At 39.9% G+C, this 13,553-nt stretch overlaps 1 long non-coding RNA gene across 1 annotated transcript in view; it reads left to right on the top strand.

Moving 5' to 3' along the window:
* LOC142656325 (uncharacterized) overlaps positions 1 to 11,094 on the top strand; it is a 49,343-nt gene extending 38,249 nt beyond the window's left edge. Inside the window, exons 2-4 of the long non-coding RNA XR_012849657.1 lie at positions 5,049 to 5,119; positions 10,527 to 10,636; positions 10,732 to 11,094. This is a non-coding gene — a long non-coding RNA (uncharacterized LOC142656325). The remainder of the gene's footprint in view (positions 1 to 5,048; positions 5,120 to 10,526; positions 10,637 to 10,731) is intronic.
* The last annotated feature ends 2,459 nt before the right edge of the window (positions 11,095 to 13,553 follow it).

The raw sequence follows: 13,553 nt of genomic DNA, 5'->3' as shown, positions 1-13,553 counted from the left end.
CAAAAATCCACAACAGGTATCTGCATCTCCATCATAGCGGTCAGGAAGTGGCAAAGAAAAATGAGGATCAACACTGCTAGAAGGTGTAGTCTGAGGATCAACACTGCCAGGAGGTGTAGTAGGAGGAACGGCAGCTTGTGCCTCCTGCCAACGTACGAGAATGTTCAAGGCCTGGAGGAGTTGGTCCTGTCGAGACCGGAGGTCCAGCATATCCACCCGCATCTCTTGTGACGTCATCTTGGTCTTGGATCGACCAGCGGGGTCCTTGGCCTGAGCGTACTGTCACGTTGAGTTCGCGGACCCACTGGACCGTACCGCCTTGGCGGCATGGCAGCTGCCCAACAGGGCGCGGGAAACAGTCTATAGTTCGTATATATGGTACCTGTCGCAGCTCGGACAGTAGCAAGGCAGGCTCGGCTGGGATTAGGCAACAGGCAGACGTCAGGCGTGGTATAGCAGGGCAGGCGTGGTATGCCGCACAGCACGACCACAGCTCAGCACGGCACTTGACCAGGACAGCACGGGATACAGGATACAGTATACAGGTACGGGAAACAATGGGAACTAGAAGACAGTAGGAGACCATTTGCACAGACAAATTAGGATACGATAAACAACGCTCAGGCATGGGAGGAAGGGGCTGGGACCTTCTTATAGCCTAGGGTGCTCTGGGAGCAATCAGCTCAATTTCCCACATGCATGCTATTTGGCTTCTTAAGTCTGGACTGAGCTCGTGAGCGCACCCTGGTGGTCACTGTGGAACAGGACGGCCGTTTGTGCAGACATCTCTGGAGAGAAGGGCATCGACTGGATGGAAGGAGTTTGTTAAAAAAATTTCTATCATCATAATGGCTCCAATCTCGGAGCTCTCTTATTGCTGTAATCCCTTTGTCATGTTCTTTGGAAGTATATAAACTGGTCCCATCAAATTGACAAGTTTGGGTTCACATATTGCAGTCAAAATACTTTTTTTCTGTGAATCGTCTCAAAACACGCCGTTTCCAAGGAAATGGGAACTATCTAAAAGAAAAGACTCTATATCCTTTACTAACAGTGTCAAAGTTTTCTGAACTTCCATCGATAGAGGCAGACTCAAATACAACCTTTCCAGTAAGCCCCAGTAGTCTACCCGTGGCAGCATTAACTGGTGTTTGGCAGACTCTGCAGATGGAGCACACCACACAGTGTTGGCCATGATGGTAAATGCAACAGACTCTGAGCCGCTAGCTCCTATGGGAGTTCCTCCACCCCTCTGAATTTACCTTCCGCTACATCCGACAACCCTAAACATGATGTCTGCTCCACAACCTCCAGAGTGCCACACGTCCCACGACATGTGACAACGAACATGGGCCACGTGCAGCATTGGCCTTAGGTCAATGATGTCCAGAGATATCAACTGAAAGAGAAACTGCTGAGGTAGCTACTGTATGTGGGAGAGCTCAGACTATTTACCAACAGACCCCACTAAAGGTCCTGCCAGACCTCTCTAGAACCACCTTGCTAAAAAGGACATGGAAAACCAGTCTTGGACATTCTTCAAAAACATAACCTTCCGTATTCCTGGGATTTCTTATTTCAACTGCAGGTATTCCACAGAGGCTGCAATCATGTCCTTCGCCACCGTGATTAAGTGCCATCGTTTATATCGGTCTTGGGATTCCATATATGACTATTTTGCGCCTTCAGGACGAGACACCGTTTAGCCCTTTTTAGCACGTGTTAGTTAAATGGCTAGGACTTTTTATTTGTTGGGCTAACTACGTGATTTTTGCGACGTTTTTTCCGTAGACAATGCAGGTTTCTTTTTTTATCGTTTTTATACACACCTTTTTTGCTATTTTAGAATTTTTATTCATAAAGTTTGAAAATAATAGTAAAAAAATAAGCTTTTTTTTGTTTCAGCTATTTTTTTGGGTAATAACATAGTTTTACCCTAAAATAGACCTTTTATTTGGGATCGTCATTGTCTACCATAAATTTTAATATATTACATGTCTATATTAGGGTAATTGGGTCAGCGCTAGCGTTACAACAATGTTTGGCGGGGGGAATGTTTTTTTTGTTGGTGGGTATTTTATGTGTATTTATTATTTAATTTTTTTTGCACTTTACTTTACTATTTTTTTATTACTATGGTCTGTTCCTCAAAGGTCAAAAAAGACCTTTGGGGAACTTTATATATTTGTTTTCTTTCTTTTACACCATGTTTTTTCACTGTAACTGGAGCTGCACAGCAGCCCCAGTTACAGGGGAAATCAGCCCTCTCATAGTGACGATTGTCACTAATAGGGCTGTGCTGGGTCTAGTAAGACCCAGCAGCAGTCTGTCACAAACGGCACCCGGCGATCATGTGACCAGTCACATGATCACCGGGAGCTGAATAATGAAACAAAAAGGGACCAAACGGCGCTGCTAGTAAGGATGTCAGAGTAGGATAAGGTTGAAATAAACGTATTTATTTGCAAGAGACAGGGCTATGCGTTTCAACGCCAGACCGGCGTCTTCATTGGCCTGATGAAGACGCCGGTCCGGCGTTGAAACGCGTAGCACTGTCTCTTGCAAATAAATACGTTTATTTCAACCTTATCCTACTCTGACATCCTTACTAGCAGGGCCGTTTGGTCCCTTTTTGTTTCATTATTCAGCTCTTCTTCTGACAGCAAACTTGTTTTGCTTTTGTATGGACCTGGCAGCAGCTTCTTTGCTTTTGTGACACTAAACGGTGTCCACAATCTAAGGTGAGCAATTTTCCTGACGTTCAATTGCTCCCGTGGTTCTATCGCTTTTATTTGCACTATGTGGCGCCGTGTCTCTTTTATTTTATTTTAGTTATGATCACCGGGAGGTATAGAGACAGCGCCGCTGCTGTCTCTATTCCTATACACAGCGCTCATTGAGCGCTGTGTAAAAAGACATCGGAGAAGACAGAAGCAGCGAAAGCTGCTTCTATCCTCTCCTCAGGGTCCCCGGCAGTCACTGACAGCCGGAGACCCGACATTCAGCTGCCCGATCGCGCGGGCAGCAAGTTAAAACCCGAGCCGTAAAAAAGTCTATGGCTCGGGTTTTAAGGACCCTGACCGCTGGCCGTAAAAATACTGCCAGCGGTCGGGAACCAGTTAAACTAGAATGGCTGTTCACCCCTCCTGTACCATAGAGAGAATTTGCCAGACAAACACGGAAGATGAGAGAGACAACTACTTCTACAAACATAGACTGTATATATGATTAGATCATGTCAAATGCTAGAGCTCAGTACAAGTCGTACGGTGCCAACCAATGAAAAATGATCTATTATTATACAGGGAGGGAGGAACAAGGGAGATAGGGAGAGAAGCAGGGAAATAAGGGATATAGGAGGAAAACCACTGGTAAACAGGCACTCGGCTCAGCAATGTATAAAAGTATCAAAATGTATTATCAATAAGTTAAAAAACAGAAAGTAGCACTAAGTGCGACCTTATGTCAATATAGACAATTGAACACAAAATGACAATACATACAGTAAACAAACAGAAATAGACATCACAAGCCTGGCCGGGTCACCAATAGCTAGCTCATATGGTTCCTCAATGATAATTCAGATATATATAGCATCAAATTCAAGATCAAATGTTAGAAATGTAATAATAATAATAGTGAGATCCACAGCTTATACACATGAATATACCCATGTGGTGTATGAATAGGCTACACTCATCCTGTGTCCACAGCTGATACAACTTTTTTTGGTTAATACGTGAAATACATCGACTAATTAAACGCATGGTCTGCACACTGCCCTTTACTGAACGGGTCTATTATTAGCTCATTACATTTCTAACATTTAATCTTGAATTTGATGCTACATATCTCTGAATTATCATTGAGGAACCATATGAGTTAGCTATTGGTGACCCGACCGGGCTTGTGATGTCTATTTCTGTTTGTTTACTGTATGTATTGTCATTTTGTGTTCAATTGTCTATATTGACATAAGGTCGCACTTAGTGCTACTTTCTGTTTTTTAACTTATTGATAATAAATTTTGATACTTTTATACATTGCTGAGCCGAGTGCCTGTTTACCAGTGATTTTCCTCCTATATCCCTTATTTCCCTGCTTCTCTCCCTATCTCCCTTGTTCCTCCTTCCTTCCTTGTACTTCTACAAACAGGTTGTCCAACCAGATCTTGGCCATTCCTCCCATCGACTTGACTCATCAACCAGTGATATATCAGACTTCACACATTTTTTTAATATCTTTTGACTTTAGGTTGTTCCTGTGCTCAAGTTCCAATTGACTTGCATGAGTGCATCAGTTCTTTGTACTCTTTGACTAGACTTATGACTGCACACTCGAATTGTGTGTCATGCTGCATAATATTCAGCAGTCAAGTTCTCTCCTGCTGCAAAAGTCAGACTCTTGATTAATCCCCATTTGCGAACTTAGCTGGTTGAACCTCTAGTTACAACTATCATAATTGCCACCTTATTCATTGCCACCTTATTCATGCTCCAATAGATTCTTCTATGTTTAGCTGCTATGTTAGGTCATGGCGGTGGTTCCCTGGCCCAAACTGTCGAAACCCGTTCCCTAAATAGATTTTTCTCTTCTACTGACAAAGTTTTTCAAAGTAATTCAGTCACAACTTGTGACCCCCTCCAAGATTAGATCCTTGGCAAGAATGGCAATTGTTTTGTGTTATGTTCCGTCTTCCCTTTTTCAGTCTCTTAGCTTCTTTCTAGCCCTTACCATTTTACTTCCCTTTCTCTCCTTTCCTCTCCCCTTCCTATTTTATTTTCTTTCCCTTTTTTCATATGGCTCCCATACACTTTTGTTTATTAAAAGCCAGAGGGGTGAACAGTGAAGTAGCTATAGGTGTCGCAGCATTTGAAATGGCGTCCCAGCCCCAAAACTAGGGGGCCCTAGGACCCCCGCAGCACATTTGCCTGAGTTGATACACATAAAAATGTTCAGGGTAGATGCTATTCCATAGTGGGCTAAATGACCTTTGATGATGTCATGTCCATGTGACCCCGCCAACCAATCAGGTCCTTCTTCCACAGAAAAGAATCCTCATATCTGCAGGAGAGAAGGCCCGCCGACCAGTCAGGTTCAATTATAGATCCCCAGGCTGGTGAGTACTTCTCCATCCCTTCATCCCTCTTTGTCTTTTCTTCACTTGTCTCTCCCGACCTCTCTTGTAGGGTATGTTAACTTTTTTTTATTATTGTGTGTTTTGGGCGTAATTTTCGTTAATGCAGCAAAAAGGGCATGGTTTTGCCGCTGTTATGAAAATTGTGGCAACTCTGCGCAATTTGTCCCACAATAACGAAAATTGCTCAAAAAAAAATATAGTACAAGGCACGAAAAAAGAGTAGGCTTTATTCACACTGTGGTTAAATCAAATTTTTTATGCGATTTTGCGGAAATAGGAGCAAAAATGAAATTTAACCACACTGTGAAAACCGTAAACCCTAATATCACACGTAGCATGAAAATACAGGCATGATGAGTTCTGCAGGATGAAGCCAGTCCTCTAAGGGTATGTTCACACGCCCTATTTACAGACGTAATTCAGGCATTTTACGCCTCGAATTACGCCCGAAAAAACGGCTCCAAACCGTCTGCAAACATCTGCCTATTGAATTCAAAAGACGGCGCGTAAAAAGACACCCGCCTCAAAGAAGTGCTTGTCACTTCTTGGGACGTAATTGAAGCCGTTTTTCATTGACTCCAATGAAAACCAGCTCCAATTATGTCCGTAAAACACGGCGCGAAAAACGCATGCACTTGTCAAAACGTCTGAAATTCAGGAGCTGTTTTCACCTGAAAACAGCTCCGTAATTTCAGGCATAATTGGCGTTGCCGTGTGAACATACCCTAACCCCTTTAGGACTGAGCCTGTTTTGGCCTTGAGGACGAAGCTGATTATTTCAATGTCACTTAATGTGGTAATAACTTTGGAATGCTTTTACCTATCCAATTGATTCAGAGATTGTTTTCTCGTAACATATTGTACTTTATGTTAGTGGAAAAGTTTGTTTGATAATTTTTCTAAATTTAAATGTATTTGCTTGTAAGACAAATAGTAATAACACACAAAATAGTTACTAGTTAACATTTCCCGTATGTCTACTTTATGTTTGCATAATTTTTTTTAACATTCTTTTATTTATCTAGGACGTTCCAAGGCTTAGAAGTTTAGCAGCAATTTCTCACATTTTCAAGAAAATTTCAAAAGGCTATTTTTTAGTGTAAAGTTCAGTTCTAAAGTGGCTTTGAGGGCCTTATATATTAGATAAATCACCCCATTTTAAAAACTGCACCCCTCAAAGTATTCAAAACAACATTCAGAAAGTTTCTTAACCCTTTAGGCGTTTTACAGGAATTAAAGCAATGTAGAGGGGAAAGTTTTTATTTTTTTTGCTGAAATTAATTTGTAATAAAAAATATTCTGTAACACAGAAAGTTTTATCAGAGAAACGCAACTCAATATTTATTGCCTATAGTCTACAGTTTTTAGAAATATCCCACATGTGGCCCTAGTGTGTTAATGGACTGAAGCACATGCCTCAGTAGCAATGAAGCTAGTAGATTTTTGGGCCTCCTTTTTATTAGAATGTATTTTAGGCACCATATCAGGTTTAAAGAGGTCTTGTGGTGCCAAAACAGTGGAAACACCCGTAAAGTGACCCCGTTTTGGAAACTACACCCCGCAAGGAATTTATCTAGGGGTATAGTTAGCATCTTGACCCCACAGGTCGTGTGCTATATTTATTGGAGTTAGTCTTTGAAAATGAATATCTGAAAAAAAATACATTTTTATAAGCAACAAAGGAGAAAAAGAACCCCAACATGTGTAAAGCAATTTCTCCCGATTACGGCAATATGCCATTGGTGGTAATAAATTGCTGTTTGGACCCACAGCAGGGCTTAGAAGGGAAGGAGCGCTGTTTGACATTTGGAGCTCAAATTTAGCTGGAATGGTTCTTGGGTGTCATGTAGAATTTGCAAAGCCCCGGAGAGACCAAAATAGTGGAAACACCCCAAAAGTGATCCCATTTGGGAAACTACACCCCTTAAGGAGTCTATCTAGGGGTATAGTGAGCATTTAGACCCCACAGGTCGTTTGCAAAATTTATTAGTATTAGGCCGTGAAAATGCATGTCAACATTTTTTCCACTAAAATGTTACATTTTTTCATTTTCACAAAGGATAAAGGAGGAATAAGCACCCCAACATTTGTAAAGCAATTTCTTCAGAGTACGGCTATACCCCACATGTGGTCATAAATGTTTTTTTCATTAGAAATTAATTAACCCTTTCGGGACTGATGGATTTTTTGTTTTTTTTGTTTTCCCTCCCCTTTTTCAAGTGCCATAAAGTTTTTTCTTTTTCTGTCAATAGAGTGGTGTGAGGGCTTATTTTTGGCGGGAGGCGTTGTAGTTTCTATTGACACCATTTAAAGTACCATTTACTGTACTGGAAAAGTGAAAATAAAATGAAATGAAATTGGAAAAAACTGCGATTCCTCCACTGTTTCTTGGGTTTCGTTTTTACGGCTTTCACCGTGCGGTAAAAAGGACAACTAATGATTATGGCGATACCAAATGTATATATATTTTTTTATATTTTACTACTTTTACAAAGTAAAATCTATGTGTTAAAAAAAAAATTGTTTTGATTCAGCACACTCCGAGAGCCATAACTTTTTTTTATTTTTGGTCCATTGAGCAGCGTGAGGGCTTATTTTTTACAGGACGAGCTGTAGTTTTTATTAGTACAATTTTTTGGTACATACAATTTTTTGATCACTTTTTATAATAAAAAATTTGAGCGCTAAGGTGACCAAAAAAAGGCATGTCTGCCGTTTCAAATTCTTGAGTTAAATAATGGTATATTGTAATAGTTCGGACTTTTATGAGCGCAGCGATACCAATTTATTTTATTTTTTTATTTTTTACATTACTTTAGAGGAAAAATGGAAAAAGTTTTTTTTACTTGAAATAATTTTACACATTTAATTAATCCCCCTAGGGGACTTGAACCAGTTATCAGCAGATCGCTGGCACAATAATGTCATTTTTACAGGCTCCTGTAACAGGACGATCGTTGTTCCTGTCCGTTAGTCCTGGGTGTCAGCTGTAATACACAGCTGACCCCTGCAACATATGGCGCGGGCTCAGCGCGTGAGCCCGCTCCATACATCACCCCCCGCACCACGACATGCTATTAAGGCGTGGTGCGCGAAGGGGTTAATGCACAGCTGATGGTGCAAAGTGAAAATTTAAATTTTCCACTGATACGCCATTTTAGCCCACAATTTGTTGTGCCCAGTTTGTGCCACTGAAGACAGACACCTCATAAAATATTAATCAGGTTCTCCCAGATATGGGAATGCCATATCTGTGGACGTAAACGGCTGTTTGGGCACGCTATAGGGTTCAGAAGAGGGAGCGCCATTTGGCTTTTGGAGCACAGATTTAGCTTGGCAGTTGTTCTGTTTGGGGTTTTACTGGTATTTCAGTTTATAATGTGGGGACATATAAAAGCCGTGCGGAGTACAGTAGGGCATAATAAGAGGGTATAATGATGGGGTAAATAAATAACAATTCATAGATATGTGGCCAGTGTCGCACTGATAAATGGTGCCCGATCTTATCCACTTTTGGAACGCTCTGCACAATTTCTGTTGCTATATTCTGAGAGCCAGAACTTTTTTAATTTTTCTCCACCGGAGGTGTGTGAGGGCTTATTTGTTGCGGGACAATCTGTAGTTTTCATTGGTACCATTTTGGGGTACAAGCGATTTTTTGATCACTTTTTATTACTTTTTTTTTTTTTCAAGCAAGGTGACCAAAAACCATCAATTCTGGCAATGCTTTTTAATATTTTTTTTTTTACAGTGTTCATTGTGGGCTATAAAAAGCAGTTTAACTTTATTCTGGGGGCGATATGATTACGGCGATACCAAATGTATGTAGTTTTTTTTTATGTTTTGCAGCATTTGCGCAATATAATCACTTTTTTTAAAATAATTTCTTTTTTGTGTCACCATATTCTGAGCGCCCTAATTTTTTTGTTTTTCAGTCAAAAATGCTGTTTGAGGGCTTGTTTTTTGCGGTACCGGTTTTAGTTTTTATTGGTACTATTTTGGGGTACATGCTACTTTTTGATCACTTTTTATTCTATACTTTGGGAGATGTGGTGACCAAAAAAATTGTGATTCTGGCATTGTTTTTTACTTTTTGTTTTGTGGTGTTCACCATGCGGAAAAAATATTATAGTTTTATTTCTATAGTTTTGGGTCGTTACAAACGCGGTGATACCAAATATGTGTACTTTTTTCTACGTTTTTTTCCTATAACAAAATACTAAGCGTGTGTTCACATCAGCGTTCGTGTTCCGCCAGAGGTTTACGTTGGGTTAACCCCTCAGCGGAAAGTCAAACGGAAACCTCAGGTTCCGTTTCCCTCACTATTGAACTCAATGGTGACTGAAACCTAGCTAATGGTTTCTGTCTGTCATCGTTGTGACAGGGTTCTGTTGTTTTGGACGGGATCAATACCACAGTCTTATTTTCCCATTTAATCCCTCTTTAGACACAATTGCCAGAAAGAGTCACATTCCCTCTTCCCAGTTAGGTCAACTCAAGCAATTTCTTCGCAATTTACAGCTGGTAGACATTTGGAGGGCCCTCCACACCCGAGACAGACTATATTTATTTCTCTCCCGCTCACCAGTCATACATTTGCATTGACATGGTTTTCTTGAGTCTCCCTGCCCTGACATGTCACCCCTCTTCTTCTTTTGAGTCTGTTTTTGAGTCTCTCCCTAAATGTGCGAGACAGTCAAGCTCACTAATAACTTGATGCTAGACTCAGTGTGCTCCGAAGGCATCTATAGCACTATTAGAAACGTCCTATCGATCCACTCCTCGGACCCTACACACACTTCTTTACAATGGGAAGGCACTGAAATGTGCACCTTGGGGGGGTCTTTATTAAATATGGGTCACATCTAAAGAATGACAATGCATTTAAAGTTTCTGCACAGCTTGCTAATATCCATTTTTTTGAGGTGACCCAAAAACGCAATTGCTTCCACATTACTTTGAATGAACTAGAGAGGAGCTCTAAATAAAAAATATTGGCAGTTTCAAGACCAAAATAAAAGGTTTTTCTATTAGCATTTTAATAAGTGTGGACGTTCCTTATCCCCCTGTATTAAAGCTGTCAGGGTGCAGGATGATTCCGAATTCATTAAATAGCCAATACCTTCTGTGGGTATTATCAGAACCTGCACAATATTAGAGGTCAATTTGACGATTTGGCCTGATGTCCTACAGACTAAAATGATGAATTATGTCAGGAAGACTGCTCTGCCTTCAATTTCAGAGGAGATTGAAACCTCATTTTGGCCATTAGGTGTAAACATGACGGTTTCAAACCCATTTCTTTAAGTCCTTCAGGGAATCTCTTTCCCAATTTCTTACTAAAATCCTTAACCAGGTTTCCCCCTTTTCACCCTTTACTCTATAGTATCTAATCAAGGTTTCTTCAATCCCGGCCGTTGAAGCAGGAGTCCGGCTGTCAGTCACAGCGTCTGTGCCCGTGTGATCACCATCAAGTACATGCATGACGGATTGAAGGTAGGGGACCCTTTCAATGACATGCATGTATGTGAACATGCGGAAAGGGTTTAAAAAGGGTTTATTGTGACATTTCCTTGCTGCTGCATGTACAGGTATTCCTAGAAATTGGAGAAAAACACAACCTCCGACTATACTGGACGATGTACAAGAGATTAACCTCATTATGAGGATGGAGAAGTTAATGTAGGTAGATTCTGATGATCCTAGCAAATTTCTCAATCTCTTGCAACCCTGGATTACTTTTCAAAACTTTACGAGTTTCAGTGTTTGATCGAGTAAAGAGCCCATCTCCCTCTACCCTTTTTATTTTTTTCTTCCCCCTCCTGTCTAACTGTTCTTGTACCAGTTGCTGGGATTATAAAGTTCAGTTGATGCCTCTTTGCTCCTGCATTGTACTTTTTATATAAGATACTGTTTTAAAGGGTCAGCTAAACTTTTGAAAAACTTTTCTGACATGTCATAGTGACATGTCAGAAGTTTTGATCGGTGGGGGTCTGAGCACTGAGATCCCCACCGATCGCTAAAACAAAGCGGCAGAAGCGCTCGGGCGGGCACTAAGCTGCTAGTTTCTGATCGCCTTTTCTGAGGAAGCCGAGCAGTTGGTGTAGGGGCTCATAGACTTTCTATTGAGCCTGTACACCAACTGCTTGGCTTTCCGAGAAAACCAGATCAGAAACCAAGTGGCTCAGCGCTCGCCCGATCGCTTCTGCCACTTTGTTTAAGCGATCGATGGGGGTCTCAGTGCTCAGACACGCACCGATCAAAACTATGACATGTCAGAAGTTTTTAGAAAGTTTAGTTACCCTTTAAATCATATCATTGGTAAAATGATACCAGCTCTGTCTTTTTTTTATATTTTTGAAATGAATAAAAACAGATTACACATATATATATACACACATATATACATACACACATATACAATATGTACAAGCATTTTATTTATACCTTTTATTTTTCTTTATGTGTTTCATATGTTTCAAATGTATAAATGTACATATTTTATCTTGCTCGGGTACAAATGTCAACCATTAAAGCAGAGAGCAACTGTAATGTTTAAATTTCACTTCAAATATTTTTTCTTTGTCTATAAGTAAAGAAAATAAAATAAATTGATGCTTCTAAATTGGTGTGGAAGAAAAAAATGTTCCAGTGGGAACAAAGTAATGTTAAAATGTGATGACGAGTTTTGCAGGTCAAGATCCCAATGCACATATCATAGCCAGAGAGATGAACGACCGATAACAAACACAATGTGAGATGGTCGAGAAGAGTTGAAAGGCTGCCGTTTTCTCTCTGAAAGGTTTAATTTCTCAGAAAAAGTTGACGATGGACACTGAGTTTAAATTGGAGTGTGAAGCCCTTTGGCGCTACTTTAAACCCACACTGGAGCACAAACACTTTCAGCATTGTAAAAACACAATAGCCTGGCCTCTGTTTCTCTATATCTTCTTTATTACTTTTACTATGAAGCTATTAAAGGAGACTGAAAAAAGAAAGGAGAGGTTTTCTGAACGTAAAATTTTATGTTCAGGTAAAAAAAAAAATCCCATTGCAAATAAATGACTCAGCCTAGCTCTAAACACAGTACAGTGTAGAGGAAAAAAATGACACGTGTATTGTAAATATATCATCATCTTCATAAATGTTTCTGTCTACTATTGCCAATTTTCATAGCGTTTGCAGTACATAGTATTTTGACTTAATATGTTTTTTGGTGATTGAGTCTTCTGCATAAAATATTTTCAGTAAATAAGAGTTTTTTCAAACATTACATTCAGTGAAAATATGTGCAGTAAATGGCTACTTGCTTTAACCCTCTCAGGCTATGTGCATTAGCTTGACGTAGGCCAAAAGAGTGTTCTTTTGGCATCCGTAGAGCTGGTATGCATTGGTATACTTTTTTTTTTTAGGATGGAATAGCATAGTAAACTATGATTTTCCATAACAAAGGATCCCGCAGATAAAATGTATACCGCGCAGTATAAGTTTTTGTAAACATGGGAGTTTATGGGTGACGAATGCCAATGTATGGCATAAGTCACAGGTGTACGTTTAACGTATACGTCATGGGCTTTTTAATAGTTAAACTGATGCGATTATAGTCTATGGGCGACGTATGCGTTAAACAGATGCTTAATAGTTGACCATAGACTGCAATGGTATCTGTTTAGCATATACATCATGAACAGGGTTATGAACGTTAATGTATACCATTAATGTATACCATTAAACTTTGGTGACATATGCCACTTTAAAGTTGTAAATGTATCAAAGGTTGCAAAAAAATATTTGCGCATTTACGACTTTTCTACACCAGAAAACTGGCGTAGAAAATTCAATAAATTCCCCCAATTTGCTTATGATAAAATTATTGCCATACTAGCAAAACCTACAAAAAGAAAGGCTCACAACTACAGATTGAATGGTACCTAAAATCATCTTTATTACAAAACCAAAAGATAAAAATACATAAAAGATGGAGTTTCACACATAAAAATGCAGAAGTTACACAGTCTGTAATATGTATGTATCAAAACAGTATAAATACATGGGGATAAGTGACAATACAAAAGCAAAGAAAACACATACGCCAGCCTTAAACTGCAGTACGTCGCCACTTGCCTCTTAATATATTTGGTGTATTTCAAGCAATGTGTGACATTTTCTGTCTTTCGAAATCATAATTTATCATAAACTTGCTGGCCATGCCCCACTCTGGTTATTCTCACCCCTTTTAAAAATTGGAGAGAGAAGAGAAAAGTCTAAAATTTTAGCACAAATATGGCATGTGGCAAAATTGGTGACTTTTTTTAACGCCAGAATATTCTGACATAAATCTGTTTATAAATTCCCTCCATTGACTGCACAGAGAAGAGAGTTAGGGTAAGGCCATACAGAGGGGCACTGACCC

This window comes from Rhinoderma darwinii, chromosome 6, assembly GCF_050947455.1.
Source record: "Rhinoderma darwinii isolate aRhiDar2 chromosome 6, aRhiDar2.hap1, whole genome shotgun sequence".
In the NCBI taxonomy this organism is placed as follows: Eukaryota; Metazoa; Chordata; class Amphibia; order Anura; family Rhinodermatidae; genus Rhinoderma; species Rhinoderma darwinii.
The sequence above is the reverse complement of the archived record's forward strand: the minus strand, read 5'-3'. Positions and strand labels throughout refer to the sequence as shown.